The 16,846-nt window shown below is 44.7% G+C and overlaps 1 protein-coding gene across 23 annotated transcripts in view; it reads right to left on the reverse strand.

Annotated features, from left to right (window-relative positions):
• Positions 1–16,846, reverse strand: part of Thrb (thyroid hormone receptor beta) — a 337,850-nt gene that overhangs the window by 177,806 nt on the left and 143,198 nt on the right. For all 23 annotated transcript variants that reach the window (XM_038348812.1, XM_038348824.1, XM_038348806.1 and 20 more), the window contains one exon: positions 8,255–8,322. The gene's annotated coding sequence lies outside the window, so the exon portion shown is untranslated. The remainder of the gene's footprint in view (positions 1–8,254; positions 8,323–16,846) is intronic.

Raw genomic sequence — 16,846 nt, forward strand, 5'->3', positions numbered from 1 at the left:
GGAACTGATACAGGTTCCTCGTGCCCACTGACAAGAGACTTACATCTTAGTGTAGAGTCTGGAAGCAAATCTGGCTTGGTGACACATGCCTGTTCCTGTGACCCAGGAGAACGGTGCCAGAGGATCACTTGGGGACAGAGAGATGTTCTAGACCAGCTTGGGAAACAATGAAAGTCCTTAGCCCAAATCAAGTTGAAACAAATCAACAAATAACAGCAACAGACAAACTGCGGACCACTGACGGGATAAATACCTCACACATAAAAGGGTCAGAGAGTACCGTGGAGAAAGCAGAAGAGCAGAAAGGGGAGTCAGGACTGGGTTTGATGGAGACAGTGGTGGGTGGAAAATATCCCCATTGTAACACCTGGTCTCTACCTGGTGGTGCTGTTTGGGGAGGGTTAGGCAGTGCAGCCTCCGAGAGAGTATGTCACTGGGGATGGGCTTTGAGATGAAGAGCCTCGCGCCACTTCCAGTGTGGTTGAGGTACATACAGTGCCCAGAGAAGCCAGAAGAGAGCATCAGAGTCCCCGGAACTGGAGCTGCAAACTCTTGTGAGCTGTTATGTGGGTGCTGGGGATTGAACTTGCATCCTCTGGAAGAGCAGCCAGCGCTCTTAATTTATCTGTAGTCCAATCTGCTTGATTTCTAAATGGTTGTCCCCTGCCATCAGGGGTAACATCTCTTCACCTTCCCAGACTCTCTGAGTCCTGCCATCCTTCAAGCCTTGCTCTATTTTCTGCCTTGGTTCCAGTCTGTGTCTGAGGGCCCTGCCCATCTCTGGGCGCGTTGTGCATATTTTTACCAAAGCAGCAGAGTTGGCTGTGCAAACCGTGATCTGTTTCTTTGGCTCCCAGTTGCAGGACTCCAGTGGGCAACGGTGACACAGCCAGTTCAGCTGCACTGCGTAGTTCTGACTCCTTTCTGTCAGAGAGAGCGTCTTCATTCTTCCACGGGGGACACTTGGGCTAGTTCCAGTGCGTAGCCAAACATTCATTTACCAAGCAAACATTGGTCTAATGAATGACAGCGAGCAACCAGCCTGAACAATTCTTTCAGATCAGTGTCTCCAAGGTGCGGTCTTTGGATCAGCAATATCTACATCCCAAGGGAAGTTGTTAGGATGTGGGTTCTTAACTGGTCTCATACCACACGAGGAACCCAGGACACCATGTCAAGAAGCCTTCTGGACAACTCTAACAGGTGAACACTAACTGCTCAAACGAAAAGGGGTAACTCCATTTCAAGGACTCACATAATGCTGCCCTTAAGAAGGGCATTTATGTTGTAAGACGGCTTGAAAAGAAGGCAAGACCTCGTCACACACAGAGACCCGCCCACCACCCACGTGTGCTTCGTCTCTCAATAAGGAGTGATGTGTAGCAAACCACTAATGACCTTGCTTTCCTCCCTTCCCTTCTCTCGGTGTGCTAACCACCAGGCTACCGTTGGTGTTTCCCCCAGGTATGCCTTCAGACTTTTTATATAAGCACCCAGGCATTTAGCTTTAATTAGAGACGTGATCTAGGCTATTACAGCAGAAATCACAGCACCTGCCTCAGCAAGCTACATAAAGACACCTGGAGTAGCAGGCGGCGCACGCAACCGGCCTACTCCTTGCCAACAGGAGGTGAGCAGCCAGGGCAACACTCACCTTTCAAAATGCAAGTGTAAGGGGTTATGAGCACAGACCCAAGTTAAAACAATTGTAGCTGATGTATATATAACATAAAGTGAAGCAAAGGGGCCCAAAATATTAAACACAAACAACAGAGTTTGCACAGACAAGCTTGGGTCAGTTTTGCACAGCCCTGTAGGTTCCGCACACAAGGGAAGTGTGCATGCCGGGGAGTGTCATGGACTATGGGCAGGAGGAATCTCAAACAGTCATGACAAGGGCCCTGACTCCATCCTGTCAGCACTACAGACAGGACTTGATTCTGTCAACTGTGATGGCAAGACATCACCTGCCTCCCTCTGGCTTAACAGAAAGGATGTGATGATGGTTTGGGATAAATTCTTTGTCATTTGGAAGCCTATAAAATGAACCGCTTAGCTCCCAAAATGGAAAGAGGGGAGATGGGAGCAGGGAGGAAAGGGAAGGAGAAAAGAAAATAAGGGATGAGGGAAGGAAGGGAAAAAGGGAAGGTGTAGAGGAGGAGGAGTCATGGAGAAGGACAGACAGTGACTGATCCCCAATCCTGACATTACTATCTCCTTTGGTGTAGTTTCTTAGGATGATTCCTTGACTGTCTTTCCTATCATATGACTGTTCCTTGACTAGCTTCCTATTCCCTTGAGAAGCCTGGACTTTTGCCTGCTTTTCTTTTTCCAGGCTCTTCTCATGGATATTAGTTTTGGAAGTCTTTGAAACTGGCAACGTTCTGTGAAAGTTTGTGCTGCTGCTTTTGTTGTGTGTGTGTGTGTGTGTGTGTGTGTTTGTGTGTGTATGTGTGATTAGCTATGCAGCTGCTTTTGTTGTGTGTGTGTATCTAGTCATGCTTTTGTAGCATGTATGTGTGTCTTTAGTCATGCAGCTGCTTTTGGGGTGTGTGTGTGTGTGTGTGTGTGTGTGTGTGAGAGAGAGAGAGAGAGAGAGAGAGAGAGAGAGAGAGAGAGAGATTAGCTATGCAGTTGCTTTCGTAGCATGTGTGTGTCTTTACCATGCAGCTGTTTTGTTGTTATGTGTGTGTATGTGTGCATCTAGCCATGCTTTTGTAGTATGTGTGTGTGTCATTAGCTATGCAGCTGCTTTTGTTGTGTGTGTGTGTCTAGCCATGCTTTTGTAATATGTGTGTGTGTGTCTTTAGCCATGCATTATTTATGTGCCGCTGATAGATTGTATCATGGGAGTCTTGCTGATTTTCTGTTTAGAAAGTGACCAGGAAACTGTTGTTTGTCTGCATCTCTTTCTTCAAAGCTTAGCTGGTGTCTGGATGGGTGTCCCTGGCTCTACACGCATGTGCTTATGGATAGCCCCATCACATATGCAGGTAAATGAGTACCCATTCTCTACAAAGGTTTAAACTGCACATAGCTAGCTGATGCACCTGCTCTCATGGAAGAGCCTCCATCAGCTGCCTAATTGGGATCAGGCTTGTGGGTCTGGCTGTTACTTCAGGACCGGCTTCCACATTCCTTCAGGATGGCAAGGTGCCTCGCTGTGCTTGCCAGCTCCTTTGCAGCTAGGGGTCAGTGGATGTAGGGTTGGAATTCTGGTAAGATCATGAAATGGAAAATAACAACCACAATAAAACACATGGTGCTTTTTACTCCCACAATCCACCTTTTCTGTTGTCTAGGATTCCGTGAAAAGACTGGCACTTCAGCATGTATCTTGAACCAAGAAGCCAGGAGGAGGCAGCCAACAGCTAATAACAGCAATGTACAAAGAGTCAACCCCGATAATCAGAGAACCCTGTCACCTGCTGCAAAAGGAAACTGTGCAAACTACAGTTGTTTGTTTGTTTGTGATTTCCTCTTATGGCTGTCTCTAAATTCTCTTTGCAAATTTAGCTGTTTACAAAGCCATTAGCTGATAGGATACATTGATTAGTTTCAGCCTGACAGGTCTAGTTAAGGCCAGTTCTGTTACTGGGCCAATGAAGGTTTCAGCCATGGCTCCCTGCCACCTTGCATCTCCTGGCCTAGAAAGAGGCAGTGGACGCATCATGAGCATGAAGTGGTGACTGTCCTGTTGGACAGTTGTTTTCAGTTCAATAGCAGCACTGGAGAAAAGAGGTGGAGGAGATTGGAAGGAGGAAACTCTCAACAGGATGCCACGCTTGCTAAAAGCCCTCCAGAAATGTATTGTTTGAATATGTTCAGGTTGCTGCAGATATATCTCTATATCTATATCTATATCTATATCTATATCTATATCTATATCTATATCTATATCTATATCTATATCATCTATATATCATCAAGAGCAGACCAAGTGGTGGTGTGGGAGGTCCGTCTGTCTGTGTGTTGCTTTTCTTGGTTAATGAATAAAGAAACTGCCTTGGTCTGTTGATAGGGCAGAACTTAGGTAGGCAAGGAGATGGAACTGAATGCTGGGAGAAAGAAGGGCGGAGTCAGAGAAAAGCCATGGATCTGTCACTGGAGACATGATGAAACTTTGTTGGTAGGCCACGACCTTGTGGTGATGCACAGATTAATGGAAATGGGTTAAATTAAGATGTAAGAGTTAGCCAATAAGAAGTTAGAGCTAATGGGCCAAGCAGTGATTTAATGAATACAGTTTCTGTGTGGTTATTTTGGGGCTAAGCTAGTAGGGCAGCCGGGCACAAACAAGCCCTACAAAGTGGGTGTCTGGGTATAGGCAGCAAGTTAGATAGGCGAGGTTCAAGGAAGGATGGAAAGAGAGAGCAAGCTCAGAACAGTTCTTGGGACAGTCATCCTCAAAGGGACAGAGCTTGTAGGAAGCAAGGCCAGAGACTTCACAAGCATGAGCCTACAAGTCACCTGCTTGCATTCTAGACTGTTCTACAGAACAGTGGTCCTCTTTATCTTCTTTAATTTCTTTTTGGTTCATCCTATGTTACTTTTTAATTTAACTGAATGTGCTTTGAACACTTAATGTGAAATCTACCCTTTTGTTATGGGTACAGTGCAGTATTGGGAACTGCAAAGGAATAGTATACAATGTTGTATCACAGACACTTGCGGCTTACTGATCCATTGATGTAATTTCATGTACTTTCTATCCATTGGTAGAATTTTCCTATTACTGGCTTCCCCCAAGCCTTGGCAACTAGCATTTTACACACGTCTGTGAATTTGATTGTATATATACATGTATAACACAATACGTTTAATATATATGTACATATATGTATATAACACACATATATACACACATATACATATATGAGAGGTTTGGTGTGCATGCATGTTCATGTGTGTGGAGGCCAAAGGTCAACTTCCTGTATCATTTTTTAGGTTTGAGACAGGATCTCTTCCTGAGATCTAGACTGGCAAACTAGAGCCCTAAAGATCCCCATGTATCTCTCTCTCTCCCCAGCAATGAGGTTAAAGTACAAACGAATCTGTCTGGCATTTCATTGAAGATGCTGGGGACCAAACTCAGGTCTTCATGCTTGGAAATATTTTACTATTTTACTGTGTCATCTTCCTAATCTCCACCCCACATGTATGTGTGTCTGTAAAAATATATTTTTACTATTAAATATTTATATAATATATAATAGTTACACACACTCACACACACTCACATATTGAGACTGCAATCTAGGCTGGCCTGTAACTCACTATGTAGCCCAGGCTGGCCTGTAACTCACTATGTAGCCCAGGCCGGCCTTGAATTCATGGAGAACTCTTCTGCTTCATCCTCCCAAGTGCTAAGATTACAGGTAGAAGACATCACACGTGGCTGAGTTTGGTTATGTTAGGTATATCGTTTAAATGGTAAAAATGAAATTAAAGGCAAAATACCCATAGATGAGACTTCAATTATCAACATTTTTACCTTTACTCCCATTCTCACAAGTAACTTAAGAACCTGTTGTAGTAGTAGGGGGTAGGGGTGTGGTTTGGGGGTGAAGCACTGCCAAAATCCTGGTTCTAGGAAGGTAAGATTCCCTGTCACTGGAGTGGAAAAGATAAGCCCCTTCTGTCTTGGTATTTTCCATTTGGTTAAGTTGACTCTTAATGACTTGAAACAAGCGGAGTCACAAGGAAGCAAGGGCTGCTCCAATTCTTTTGTTACATAATTTCATTTCTGCTCTCAGGCCCGTTAAGCTGGATGGAAGAAAACTGCTAAATTAAATTTGGTTTGATTAGGAAATTTGCGTCATGTGCAGGCAAAGTACGGCATGTGTGGGTTAAAAAAATGTTCTGGTTATTTAAAAAAATGTTTCACAGATGATTCAGTTTTACCATGGCTCTATTGGTGAACTAAATTTGTGTACGGAGGATGTGTTGGGGGTAGACTTTGCTTTGGCCCTTTATTGGGAAGTCTCTCAAGTCCCGGACTATTTGTCCTGTTTGAAGAAAAGTCCTACAGTCTCAAAGGCTGGGTGGGACATTTGAGCGTCTTCATGTCCTTCCTGCTCCCTGAGACCCTTTCATAGGTCCCTTTACGTCCTTGTCATACACTTTGGCCTGCTTTTTTTTTTTTATCAGTTTTGCCAAGGTGAGCCTTGAGCCTCATCTCCCTTGGTCTAAGTCCTTAGCTGCATTTCAGCCCAAGGATCCCACCTTCCATTTTACTGCCCACCTCTAAACACAGGCATGGAGAGATTTAAGGAGAGTTGTCTGACGTGTTTCAGGCTGAGGAAGGTGCTTGAGAGAAGGTCAAATGTCACAGTAGGGTGCCCAAAATAGCCACAAGCAAGTGGCAGAATCCACTTCTTATAGATAACACAGAGGCCACTTTCCAACTTCTGTCTCTGCTGAGATGACTGAATCTTGGATTTTACAGTCACTGAGAAGCATCCAAACAGTTGGTGAATATTAAAAATTATGGAGCTGTTTCTATTATTTTAGGTGAGTGGTTATCAGGCAAAGAAGGCACGACATGGACAGCAGGTCTCCGCAAACCTCAGAAACTGCTGAGGACCAGCGTTACAGGGTAGCCCACAGAACTTCAAGAAGATGTCTGGATGCAAGTATCTGGCTACATTTTTTTCATTCACTAAAGGCCTGGCTCATTTTTTGTGCTCTTTTCCTCCTTATCTTCTTTGTTCATGGAATGACGGGTTGTCGTCTAGAGTGCACAGGTAATTTTGACGCAGGGGCACACTTCTAGAAAGTTCTATAGCACCCTGTCATTCCAGACAATTCCCTTATGCTTCTGGCCCCTGGCCAATTCCCCTTTCTCCCTGAGGTCATAATGGTTGTACTAATTCCTATTGCTATTGCTATAGATTGTCCAAGCCTTTTCTAGAAATAGATAAAAATGGATTCATAGATTGCTTCTGTGGGCCCTAATGCTTCATGTTTCAAACACATAGGGAAACTTCCATGGCTTCTGGGTCTGAAATCAAAGGAATGCCCTACAGGAATATGGGTGGGTATTCTGAGGTTCCTGGGGTTCTGCACTGGGGTAGAGGGCTTACGATGACAATTTGACTGGGGGAGGGATTGAGGTGGGGGCTCGTAGTGACCCTTCTCAAACAGCACAGCTCATCTTTTTCAGGTTGTACAAATTGAGATTCAGTGAAAAGTTGCCTTTGGGAAACGGGGTAAATTAATTAGTAAAGAGCACGTTAGCAGCACGGGAAATACTAATCATTCCATTTTGTACAAAACCCCCAAAATCTCAGGATTCTTAAGGGATCCCTTTTCTGTGACAGTCCATAAATTACCAATATTGTTTTCTGATAAGAGAGAGGTGACAGCCCTGGAGGGAGGGCTGGGAGCCAGAGACAGCCAGACTGGGGACTCCCAAGGGAGGGCTCGGGCACCGGGCACTGTAACATTAGTACTGGTTACCATCAGACAGCACCAGCCCAACCAAGGTGCATAGACAATAGGCCAGAGGCCACAGGCAAGAGAAGCACAAAGACAGCATTCAAAAGACCTGGCTGCTGCCAGCCAACACTTCCATAGACTCCAGACCAGGCCAGACCTGCACACTACCACACGGCCAGAAAGCAGAAAGTCCCCCCCCCCTTTTTTAATAGTGAGCTTTTAAACTGTTAAAAATAATAACCACAAAAAGGAAAGTGCTGGCACAGCCTTAGACGCAGAGACAAACAGAAACTGTTGTTCTAATGATGACAACAAACCAGCTTCATAATTATAGCCCAGCATCCCAAACAGGGTGATTGGTATTACCACATTCCTTTAGAAATGAAGGGGGTCCAGGGGACTTATCAGCAAACCAAGGGAACCTCAGGCATCCACCTGCTCACCCCTCCCTGCTCGCACAAGCAAAGGCTTATCTAACCCTTGGACTCTTTTCATTCTTTTCTTTCTTTTTGCACTCAAGGAAAAGATACTTGCGATGGGATCAGATTCTTCAAGCACAATTCTCTTGTGAAGCAAGAGACGCGGCCCTTTCCGGGCAGGATTCTGTAACTACCATTCCTCCCCTGAGCAAATTTACTAACACCTTGATATAATTTTAGACACCTAATACTTTATATTTCTCTGCAATACCAACCTCAGTTCTATTCAATAAATTTTTTAGGAAGTGGCAGTGCCTCAAGTTTGAAGGTAAAAGGGTCAGCTAACAGCGAAAATAACCGCATGTGCAAATGGAGAGTGAAGGGTGACATCTGACCTTATTCATTAAGCCATGTGTGGAGCTTGGTACCAGGCAGGTCCTCCGAGGAGATGGAAACCACAGATCTGGAAAAAAGGAAACACAAGAAGATAAATATAAATTGCTTTTCAAATTTAAGTTCCCCAACATTTGATTAATCAGTACCTGCTCTTATTTCTGCCTTTCAGTAGGGTCCGGTTTCAGAGCCTTCTCCCGTTTTGAAAACATGCAAATTGACTTGGATGAAATCGCATTCTGAGCTGGACACAGTTTCATGGAAGAGACTCTGACACTAGGCTGTGATCACAGAGGCTGGCGACAAACTTCCTGCCTCCCAAAGACTGACTTTTCTATGGGGCTACAAGAACAACACCCAAGAGCTTTGCATCCCCAGCCTGGGAAGAAGGCTAAGCAGCAAACAGGAACCTCCAGGTGATGGATGGGAGATTTCATGCTAATGAGAGCCCCTGGGGATGAGCCAGCACCCCAGTGCTGCTGAGGGTGTGGCTCCAGGCACCTGCAGTGAGAAGGAGTTGCCTAAGTGGAGTTGCCTAGAGGGTTTATTCTCTGGGGCCTAATAGGGACACTTTCTAGGGCCTATTTAGGGACACTCTTTAGGTGATACAGCTGGGAGCAGGTGGCAGCAGGGGAAGCACCCCCTGTCTACGAATCTGTTAGCTCTGGCCTTATAATTTTTATGATTGTTGCGGGGAACTCAGAAGTCACAGCCATAGTTCAGGAGCATAAATATCTGGATTTCTGACTCCCAGAACTGAAGACGACTTTCCCCCCCTCTTTCATATCTGTTTCACCAAAATAATGAAAAGAGCACTGGTATAATTTTTGTGATAACCCTCCCTGAGCCTAGATCATAAGTTGATGTATAAATTGCCAGTCTTTGCTTTTTCTGTGTTTATAAAAATATCTATGTATCCATGACAACGGTGTGCTTATGGGTGATTTATTTTTTTTTGTGTGTGTGTGTGTGTGTGTGTGTGTGTGTGTGTGTGTGTTTTGTTTTGGAGACAAGGTCTTATTTTTTTGTAGCCTAGGCTGTCCTTGAACTTGGTCTCTAGTCCAGGCTGGACCCAAACTCATGGTGAGTCTCCTGCCTCAGTATTCTGAATACTGAGATTACAACAGTGAGCTGCCACCATTACTTGGCGTGTGCTTTGGTGGTCTTGTTTGTATTGGTGTTTGTCGTAAACATTCTGTTACTAAACTATCATGCACTGTTTAAGCTCACCAAGAAGCTGGCTCTGCAGATAAGGTTGCTCCCTCTCCTACCTACTGTGGACTCAACCATAGCTTTCTCACTCTCACGTCTTCCAAGATTCCTTGACCGGGGATGTGCTGGTACCCTGACCTTGTGGGAAGGGTAACGAAGAAGAGCAAAACAGCCCCCAAACCATCCTGTCCCTACGGACTCCTAGAAAGGCAGACTGTGGCCAGCACGGTTATGCTCGTTCATCTCGTGATATAAAAGTCCTGCAGTGCAGGGCTAACTGGCATGCACACCCTGCCCAACTTTTCACAGGAACACTATGAACCTGAGTTCAGCTCCCCATTCCTGCAGAGCAAGAAGTGTATTCACCGAGCCATCACCATAACCTGGGCGTTTTAAATTCACTGTATCATGTGACTTTCTGTCTCTGTATGTCTTTGTCTACGTTTTGTAAAAACTCACAAACTGACTGTACAAAGTTCCTAGCTTTGCTATATTGTCTACATGCGTGAGTGTGCTTTAATTACAGCTGCCCCCTCCACGACCAACTGTTTCATGCCCTCCGTCCTTTCCTCCACTCCCACAGCATGTGTGCATAAGAGCTCTCCCCATCACACCAAATAGATACCCAGACACTGTTCCTTTGCCCTGTGCTTACAGCACCAGGAAAGCTCTGTTTAACACGTGAAAGGGATTCGTGGTTACTCAACGGTGTGCAGTGCATGTCGGGTGTATGCAGATTTTCTCTGCGGCCCCACTAGGGGCTGTTTGACAAGGTCTCACCTTGTCCTCATGAAGGCTCATCCACACTATGCCTCCACACAGAGCACACACGCCATGAATATGCAGGCGACACATACTTATTAAAATTTTTTATGGCTAACGTCTTTCACTTGGAAAACACATTCAAGATGACTCTGGAATTGTGTTCACCTATCTCCTTCAAAATCCCTTTCTTCTGTTCTTGTCATAGGCGTTCTAATCCCAAACCTCCAACTTTATCTCACTGTGAAGAGAAAAGCTGACAGTATTGGGCTAGGCACCAAGGCATGAAGAAGCATGCTATATCCTAAAAACATTTCCAAAGAGGAAGCCAACAGAACAAAGAGGCGTGTGTTTGGAGTTGTTTGGTTTTATTGCACTTTTAGGTACATGCATGCCCTTAGCCTTGACATTAATATCTAAAAATAAACAGTGTCTTTTGTAGAAACCATATCAAACTCCAATATATATATGAATATAACTTAACTTAATAATTTTGATTTTGATTTAGGCTATAAGGAATAGATTTGAACTTGGTTACATGGAAACAATATAAATCCTCACATATTTCACATTAAGAAGTTTTATTCTTTTTAATTTTTAGCTCTTTTTCCGTCTCCCTCTCAGAGAGGCAGCTTCTGTCTCCCTCTTCTCTCCCTCCCTCCTGCTTCTCTCTCTGTTCTTCTTCTTCTCCCCCTTCCCTTCCATAACCCACTGAATAAATATCCAACTTCAAACAAAAGATTTTTTTTTAAATTTTACTTTCTTCTTTTCAAGACAGCAACTATGGTATACCCAAGACCAGCCTGCTCACTATAAAGTCCAGGATTCCTTAGAACCTTCTGTCTTCTGCCCCAGCCTCCAGAGCGCTGGGGCCATAGGTCAGAACTTCATTCATAAAGTCTTGCTGAGTATACTTTATGGTTTGTAGTAATAATTTCACATGCATTAGTTCTCACAGGGACACGAGACAGACAGTATTAATAGACTTCTTTTCTGGACTCAGAAAGGAGAGGCAGAGAGAGAGAGAGAGAGAGTGGCAGACCCCGGCGAGGAGTTCCCCTCGGGGAGTCTAATGACATAGGCTCGTTCCCAATGCCTGAGAACAAGCTCTAGTTTTAGAGTGGAAACTCTTAAGAATCTGACACTTTGGTGCCATGGAGGTGGCCCCTAGAATTTGTGGAATACAGACAGCATCTCTTTCATGGTGTGTTCCTGAGAAGCAACCTATTCGAGTCGGCTCACGAGGCATGAGGCAAGCACAGCGGTGACTTGGCTGTGCAGAAGGCCAGTTAGAGAAAGGAGCTGAAGCCAAACCCTCCCAACCTGAACACACCTGGGCTTAACTCTTCTTTTTAGAAGGTGTTAACTCTTCTTTTTAGAAAAGAGGGAATTGAGAATTTGCCCAGAACTTAAAGGAGGCTACCCAGAGTCATAATGAGAATCCCCCCCTGCAACAACTGCAGCTTAGAAAGTGTGTCTGTTACACCTTTTAAAGTTGGGGCGCAAACATGTTACTAGAGTGGATATTTTGTAGTTCCAACAGAGTACTGTTTTGTAACTGACTCGTATGCCAGCTTGGGATACATTTATTCGTGGGCGGGAAGCAGTGCGGTTCCTTTTTGTTTAGTCATCTGACCTGAGGTGAGGTTGGCACTGTTTCAGGGCTGCTCCCAATTAATGCAAATTGAAGGGTGAAGGGGAAATAAGGCGGCTTTAACTCGGCTCACAGATCTGTTATAAACAGCCCTTCACTTGATCTATTTTAGGGGAGAGCCTTAACTGAGCAAACAAGACAACACAGAAGAAACTAGCAATTATAGAACATGTAATTTTACTACAAAGCATGGAAAGGGTTAAATTTATATCGAAATTATTTATTTATTTGAGATGTGGTCTCTCGCTGCTATGTAGTCTGGAACTGGCTGTATAAACTAGGCTGGCCTCAGTCATATAGAGAGTGACTTCTTTCTCCCTCTCGAGTGCTGGGATGGAAGGTGAGGGCCACCACATCTGGCTAATCAAAAATCGCTTCTCTCTGTCCATCTGTTTGTCCATCCATCCATCCATCCATCCATCCATCCATCCATCCATCCATCTATCTATCAATCCATCCATCTTTAGTCTCTCAGCTCTCACCTGAGGTAGACCAAAGTGTGTGAACAGTCTGTGTCCCTTTTGGTTCTGTTTTTCAAGGGTCTACTATGGCTTCTTGGTGACTCCCCATGGGAGGCTTTACCCTTTCTAAGTAGTGGGTAGGGGTTGGCTAGGAGGAGGTGGGGAGAGGGAAAGGAGGGGAGGGAGGGGGAACTGGGATTGGTATGTTAAATGAATAAAAAAATACATAAAAAGTTATTTTGACAGTCACACTGCCTTCCCTTATACAGCCGCAGAAGGCTGAGAGGCTTCTTAGTGTCGTATCTTATATACACTGCAGAGGTTCCAGTTCACAGACACAGAAGGTATAGTGTAGGACAATCTGTTTGATGGCAACTGCCCCCTTTACACAGAGAAGAAGCCGGAAGGTCCTGTTCTCCCCTGAGAGAAGCAGAAGAGGGCATCAGATCCCCTTGTGCTAGAGTAATAGGTGGTTGTACAATTCCTGACATGAGTGGTAGGGGCCAAATTGGGTCCTCTGCAGAGCAGTGGGTCTTCTTAACCACCTGGGATCTGGATACACTCTTTCTTGTTCTTATTCTGTGTCCTCTCCTTCTTCCTCCAGTTTCTGCTTCCTCTGCCTCCCTCTTCCTATCTTCCCCCAGTGATCTGCTCTTTCGGCTCTCTTCTAGGTTGAGGGCCCTTTTGAATAGCTGTGCCAACGCTGTAGTTTTTAGAGAAATTCTTATTCATTTGGCTTTGTGTTATAAAACCTGGGTGGTACAGACTGTTTTCCTAATTTTCCCTTTTAAAGATTGTCAGCGAGCATGAGACTTCCCTTTTGAAGGTTTCAAATATGAAACACTATAATAATAACAATGTATGTCACCCTCCCTTACCCCCTGCATGAACTTCACATCACCTCAATGCTCAGTGAAGAAGCTGTTTTGTCCCCTGCATCCTTCCATCTTACGTTCTGACCACATGACTTTCTTTTGTCCATAGGATTTTATCAGACACGCTCATCCAGAAGTTCGAGATAGTTCTTTCTCCATTTAAGTGTCTTTCTGCTGCCACATGATTACTTTGGGAGTTGCCTGACCTGGCCTCCCATGGATAAGAATGATACAGTAGAAATAGCTCATATTAACTATCTCCATAAAAACAAGACAGCAAGAGCTTCCCAGCTGCTGCTACCCATAGAATCCCAAGGGAGCCCCAGTTGGACCAAAAGACTCACCCTGCTAACCTTTGGACCCATGAACTCATAAATGCTATTTGTTTCAAGCTTCTGGGTTTGAAGATAATTCATTACTGACCAAGGAAGCCCAGATAACATCACTGAGCACTGCCAGCTGATATAAGGCTTTTATCTATTATATGAAGGGATGACCACATGGAAGACAGTTTAAAACCAGGCAATAAATTCAGCAAATAGCTGCCAAATGTCAGCTGGATCATGGAAGATTTATGCAGGATATAAAGATAAGCCAAGTTAAACAGAATTTCCACACAGAAAAATGAATATATAGGCCAAGGAAAACTTAGTCAAAAGATGCGAAATGAAGTATCTAGGACCCAGTGATGGCAGCATGCCCCTCATTTGATGATTCAGGAGAGAGAACGGATGAATAGAGGGCTCATTAGATGGTTCAGCAGGCAGAGGTGTTTACTGCCAGATCTTTTATCCCTGAAACCAACATGGTAGAAGAAAAGAAGTGACTCCTGAAACTATCCTCAGAGCAATGTGCACTGTGGAATGACTGTGTACACAAACATACACATAAACAAACAAGTAAAATGATGATGATAATGATGGTGGTGGTGGTGGTGGTGATGGCGGTGATAACAATGGTGATGGTGGTGGTGGTGGTGGTGATGATGATGATGGTGGTGGTGATGATGATGATGGTGGTGGTGGTGACGATGATGATGATGGTGGTGGTGATGATGATGATGGTGGTGGTGGTGGTGATGGTGATGATGATGATGGTGGTGGTAGTGATGATGATGGTGATGGTGGTGGTGGTGGTGATGGTGATGATGATGATGGTGGTGGTGGTGACGATGATGATGATGGTGGTGGTGATGATGATGATGGTGGTGGTGGTGGTGATGGTGATGATGATGATGGTGGTGGTAGTGATGATGATGGTGATGGTGGTGGTGGTGGTGGTGATGGTGATGATGATGATGATGGTGGTGGTGATGGTGATGATGATGATGATGGTGGTGTTGATGATGGTGGTGTTGATGATGGTGATGGTGATGATTGTGAATGGAGGGGAAGATACTGGGGACAGGCTTGTGGCCCAGGTTTACTTAGGGGAAACTGACTATGGGCCCACCCAATAGGACCTGGAGCCACAGAGGAGATGAAATTGTCACCATTGGAAATAAGAGAGAGTGAAGAAAGCAGAGCCTAGGTTCCTTCTTCCTTCTAATTTTCTTTCTCCTTCCTCCTCACAATGACTGAGTCTAGAAGATATACAAGCCCAGGAGGCTGCCTGTTAGTAAGAAGGGGAGGGTCAAGAAAGAATCTGAGGGTGGTTAAGGGTCCAGACTGTCATGATCTAAAAGGCCCCCAAAACACCATTTTCAGAGCTGACCATTGACGCCATGAACATGATGGAGAACCGGCTTAGACTCAGTTGGAAAGTGGGTAGGGCCCAGGCAGGAAGGCCAAGGAGAGGACTGTGGACAATGACCCCTGTAGAGCAAAGCACTGAGAATCTTGGAGGGACAGTGAGTAGGGCTTTCTGGCTTGGGAGAGCAAAGCTCGGGGATCCAGTAGGTGATGCTACAGGGGCAGAAATAAGCTTCAGTAGTTTGGGATTCTACAGGAAGACTGAGTTTGTGTTCTGAAGTCAACTGGATGTGTAATGGTTTGAAGCAGGGAGTAAAGACATCCAAATTATGTGTTAGGATTGTTACTTCATATCCAGTTTGAGGAAGACATTGATGATGGATAAACTAGAAACTATTAAGCACGAAGCCTGTGGAAACGACAGCCCTCCTTAACCCATCTGTAGGCATTTGTGTGAGCATTCAGCTTTCAGAGAGACACTGCTTATTTTTCACAGGGTCCTCAATGGGCCTGATGACTCCTGATCCCATCAGAAATTTTAAGCATCAGAATCCAGAAAGTAATGGAGAAAGCTTTCATTTTAATCCTTTTAATGAGGACCAAAAACATGCCAGCAGTCACGGGAATGAATAGAAAAACAGATACAATATTACAACATTTACAAGGAAGAAGTCTAAACAAATGACCTAGAGGAATTTGACAGAAATGAACCAAGTTCAAGAGAGCCTGGAAGGTTCAACTCAGGGCTGTAGCTGTCTGCTGATTTATTTCCTTCTTTCCATGCCTTGAGGGGGAGAAATCTATGTTTCCAAAACACTGTAGTATTGCTGATGCTGCAGAGGTTCCTAGGCAAACACGAGGCAAAAATGTGCCCCTCCCATGTCCAACACAGACATCACAAATCCAAGACAACGTCTTAACGCTGCTGCCAAGATCAAACACAGACTGTACATCCTGCCCAGTCAGGACCTCAAGTAGCCAGGCTGGGGGTGTGCCTTACACCTCCATTCCCACTCCTGTGGGGCAGTCTGTGTTTGTTATGACAGCTACTCTTTTATTCCGGAAGAATGAAGAGTTGATACATGTTTGTATCTGATGGGCTTACATCCTGCAGTCTGACCAGAGATGCACGCTTATATTCACACTTAGCACACATGAGAGGGTTGGGTCACGGCTTCCTCATACCCATGTTTACCAATCACCTTGGTGTTAGCACAGAGCAGATAACACAGACAGGGATGAAGCTGACTGAGGGGGAATGTTTTTGCATGCATGAGAACCTATTTGCTTATTAAACTTTCCTACTGAAGGTTGAAATCAGCACGGTCATCTCCATCAATGATGGGCAGCATATCTCGACTATTTGACAAATTCTTAACCTCAGTCAAGCACAAGTAGGCACATTGCCTTTCAAACTGTGGTGACCATTGGGTTGGCATTTGAATGTCACTGATTTCCTTACTTTAGGGATGGTTTCTGACATTTGAAAAAATCAGAGTCACCATCAGTGTAGATCCATAATGAAGACAGTCAGATGCACCACGTTTTCTCTTTAATTTTTCGGCTGATGAACGAGGGGACTGTGATTGTCCACATCAGCATGAGGCCGCTCCCTGCTCCCCTCAACACCAACCTCAAAAGAATGGGCTGTTCAATTAAAACAGAAGAAGCCAAGGTTTGTCAAGCTGGCCTTTGTGCAGGGGCTGACAATAGCTGAGAACTGAAAGACAGAGACCCAATCCCCACTCTCCTCTCTCAACACATCTCTTCCGCTGGGTAATTTATACCCTGCAGGTAGCAAGCCATTCATTTTGCCGTCATCTATTGTTCCTTTTCCAACAGCAATGGAGTTACAGCATTAGTTTACCGTCTTTTCTCTTAGGTAGAATTATATTATTCTCCTTCTTAGCCCTTGCAACAAAGATGGCATTCACTACTC

This window comes from Arvicola amphibius, chromosome 12 (assembly GCF_903992535.2).
Source record: "Arvicola amphibius chromosome 12, mArvAmp1.2, whole genome shotgun sequence".
Classification (NCBI taxonomy): Eukaryota; Metazoa; Chordata; class Mammalia; order Rodentia; family Cricetidae; genus Arvicola; species Arvicola amphibius.